Genomic DNA, 4,457 nt, shown 5'->3' on the forward strand with positions numbered 1-4,457 from the left:
TGTTTCTCATGCCTCAGCCTCCCTAGTAGCTGGGATTACAGGTGTGCACCACCACACCCAACTAATTTTTTTGTATTTTTAGTAGAGATCGGGTTTCACTGTGTTGGCCAGGCTAGTCTTGAACTTCTGGCCTCAGGTGATCTCCCTGCCTCGGCCTCCCAAAGTGCTGGGATTACAGGCATGAGCCACCGTGCCCAGCCAAGACCTACTATAAGAGTATTATTTGATTGTTTATAACACAAAAGATAAATGCTTGAGGGGATGGTTACCCTATTCTCCATGAGTTGATTATTACTCATTGCATTGATAACAGGTATCAAAACATCTCATGTACCCAATAAATATATACACCTACTGTGTCCACATACAAATTTTAAAAAAATTGCCATAGAGATTTTTGTCAAAGCATAACCATTTATAAAATCTTTGAAGAAGGCAGAGGAAGAATTTCCTGGTATGGAAGAAGAAGATGAAGATAACACTGAAGTACTGTATTTAAAGACTGCCAATTTGTTGACAGCTATTGTGGGACCTCAGTTCTTGTATTCTTAGTTAAAAATATTTAAACCAGGGAAACAGCAAAAAAAGATACAGCATAAAGTGATTTATTGCAAAGGAGAAAGAATACGTTGAAAGTTAAGTACAGAAGTATTTGTTTGCTTTTTGTTTGTTTGTTTTGAGATGGAGTCTCACTCTGTCACCCAGGCTGTAATACAGCGGTGTGGTCTCAGCTCACTGCAACTTTTCCCTCCCAGATTCAAGTAGTTCTCCTTCCTCACCCTCCTGAGTAGCTGGGATTATGGGCAGGTGCTACCACACCCAGCTAAGTTTTGTATTTTTAGTAGAGATGTGGTTTTACTATGTTGGCCAGGCTGGTCTTGAACTCCTGACCGCAAGTGATCCGCCCACTTCAGCCTCCCAAAATACTGGGATTACAGGTGTGAACCACTGCGCTCAGTGCAGAAAAGAAGTCTATTGACTACTCAATCTATATTGCCGTTATGGGAACACTCACAGCCAGAGATGAGAAAGAACCAACACAAGAATTTCCATATCTCAAATGACCACAGGGTCGTATGTCCTTCAAATGGCTGCACTACTTCTCCAACAAGGGTTCTTAAACAGGCTGAGCTGGCTGAAATGACAGAAATCAAGTTCAGAAAATGGGTAGAAAAGAAGATCATCGAGATTCATGAGATCGTGCTACACCTAATCCAAGGACATGATACAAGAGCTGAAGGATGAAATAATAGTATATAAAAGAACCTAGGGGCCAGGCATGGTGGTTCACACCTGTAATCCCAGCACTTTGGGAGGCCAAGGAGGGCAGATCATGAAGTCAAGAGATCGAGACCATCCTTGCCAACATGGTGAAACACTGTCTCTACTAAAAATAAAAAATTAGCCAGGTATGGTGGCACCTGCCTGTAGTCCCAGCTACTCGGGAGGCTGAGGCAGGAGAATGGCGTGAACCTGGGAGGTGGAGGTTGCAGTGAGCCAAGATGGCGCTACTGTACTCCAACCTGGACGATATAGTGAGACTCTGTTTCAAATTAAAAAAAAAAAATTTAAAAAAAGAATCTAAGGGGTTTTATAGAGCTGAACAACACAACACAAGAATTTCACAATGCAATCACAAGTATTAACAGCAAATTAGAACAAGCTGAGGAAAGAATCTCAGGACTTGCAGACTGTCTCTCTCAAGACAGACAAAAAATTAAAGAATAAAAAGGAATTAACAAAACTTCTGAGAAGTATGGCATTATGTTAAAAGGCCAAATCTACAAATCACTGGCTTGCCTGACAGGGAGGGGGAGAAAGCAAACAACTTGGAAAGCACATTTCAAGATACTGGTCACGTAAACTTCCCCAGCCTTGCCTAAGTGGCCAACAGTCAAATTCAGGAAATACAGAGGAACTCATACAAGATTCTACACAAGATCACCCTCAAGACACATAATGATCTGACTTTCCAAGGTTGAAATGAAAGAAAAATTGTTACAGGCAGCTAGAGAAAAAGGGCATGTTACCTCAAGGGAATCCCATCAGGCTATCAGCAGACCTCTCAACTGAAACCCTACAAGCCAAAACATATTAGGAGCCTATATTCAGTATTCTTAAAGAAAAAAGAAATCTTCAAGCATTTGATACTCAGCCAAACTAACCTTCCTAAGAGAAGGAGAAACAAGATTTTTTTTTCAGATAAGCAAATGTTGAGAGTTTGTTACCACCAGACTTGCCTCACAAGAGATCTTGAAAGGGACACTAAATATAGAAAGCAATTTCTCAGAGACCTACAAAGAGACATAGACTCCCACACAATAATAGTGGGAGACTTCAACACTCCTCTGACAGTATCAGACAGATCATTTAAGCAGGAATGAACAGATATTGAGGACCCAAACTCAGCATTGGACCAAATGGATCTGATAGACATCTAAGAAACTTCCCATTCCAAAACGAGATAATATACATTCATCTCATTGCCATATGGCACATGCTCTAAAGTCGACCACACAATTGGACATAAAACAATCCTCAGCAATTTCAAAAGAACCGATGTCATACCAAAAACACTCTTGGACTGCAGTGCAATAAAAATGCAATCAAGCCTTTAAAAAAAGTACTCAACACCATGCAATTACATGGGAATTAAACAACATGCCTCTAAATGACTTTTGGGTAAATAATGAAGTTAATGTGGAAATCAAGAAGTTATTTGAAACGAATGAAAACAAAGATACAACATACCAGAATCTCTGGGACACACCTAAGGTAGTGTTAAGAGGGAAATTCATAGTGCTGAATACCCACATCAAAAAGTTAAAAAGATCACAAATTAACAACCTAACATTACAACTGAACCAATTAGGGAAGCAAGAACAAGTCAACCCCAAAGTCAGCAGAAGATAAGAAATAACCAAAATCAGAGCTGAACTGAAGGCAAGTGAGACACAAAGAACCACTCAAAAGACCAATGAATCTAGGAGTTGGGTTTTTTGAAAAAAGATAGGCTGCTAGCTAGACTAATAAATAAGAAAAGAGAGGAGATCCAAATAAACACAATTGGAAATGACGAAGAAGATGTTACCACCCATGCCACAGAAATAAAAATTAACCATCAGAAACTACTATGAACACCTCTTTGCACACGAACTAGAAAACCTAGAAGAGATAGATAAATTCCTGAACACATACACCCAAGACTGAACCAAGAAGTTGTCGATCCCCTGAACACACCAGTAGCAAGGTCCAAAACTGAATCAGTAATAAATAGCCTGCCAACCAAAAAAAGCCCAGGACCTGATAAATTCACAGCTGAATTCTACCAGATATACAAAGAAGACTGGGTACCATTCCTACTGAAATTATTCCAAAAAATTTAGGAAGGACTCCTCCCCAACTCATTTCATGAAGCCAGGATCATCCTGATACCAAAATCTGGCAGAGACCCAATAAATAAAAAAAATTTCAGACCAATATCCTTGATGAATATTGATTAAAAATTATCAACAAAATACTTGCAAACTGAATCCAGCAGCACATCAAAAAGGGAATCCACCATGATTAAGTGGATTTTATTTCCAGGATGAAAGATTGGTTCAACATACACAAATCAGTAAGTGTGATTCATCACATAAACACAACTAAAGGCAAAAACCACATCATTATCTCAATGGATGCAGAAAAGGCATTCAGTAAAACTCAACACCCCTTCATGTTAAAAAGTCTCAATAAACTAGGTATTGAAGGAACATACCTCAAAACCATAAGAGCCATCTATGACAAACTCATAGCCAATGTTATACTGAACGGGCAAAACCTGGAAGCATTTTCCTTGATAACAGGCACAAGGCAAGGATGCCTTCTCTAACCACTACTATTCAGGTTACTATTAGAAGTCCTGGATAGGGTAATCAGGCAAGAGAAAGAAATAAAGGCACTCAAATAGGAAGAGAGAAAGTTAAACTATCCCAATTTGCAGATGACATGATTCTATATCTAGAAAAACCCATATTCAGGCCCAAAGCTTTTTCAGCCGATAAACAACTTCAGCAAAATATCAGGATACAAAATCAATGTACAGAAATTACTAGCATTACTATACACCAACGACAGCCAAGCTGAGAGCCAAATATGGAAGACTCTTGTTCACAGTTGCCCCCAAAAGAATAAGATATGTAGGAATACAGCTAACTCAGGGAGGTGAAAGACCTCTATAATGAGAATTACAAAATGTTGCTCAAATAAGTCAGAGAAGACACAAACAAATGGAAAAGCATTCTATGCTCATGGATAAGAAGATTCAATATCATTAGAAAGGTCATGCAGACCATAGCAATTCAAAAGTATTCCTATCAAACTACCAATGACATTTTTCACAGAAATAGAAAAAAAACTGTTTTAAAATGTATATGTTACTAAAAAAGAGCTTGAGTAGCCAAGGCAATCCTAAG

General features: G+C 38.8%; 1 pseudogene; it reads left to right on the forward strand.

Moving 5' to 3' along the window:
• The window catches only part of LOC105550400, a 56,624-nt pseudogene that overhangs the window by 17,480 nt on the left and 34,687 nt on the right, over nt 1–4,457 (forward strand).

Source organism: Mandrillus leucophaeus, unplaced genomic scaffold (assembly GCF_000951045.1).
Source record: "Mandrillus leucophaeus isolate KB7577 unplaced genomic scaffold, Mleu.le_1.0 Scaffold480, whole genome shotgun sequence".
Lineage (NCBI taxonomy): Eukaryota > Metazoa > Chordata > Mammalia > Primates > Cercopithecidae > Mandrillus > Mandrillus leucophaeus.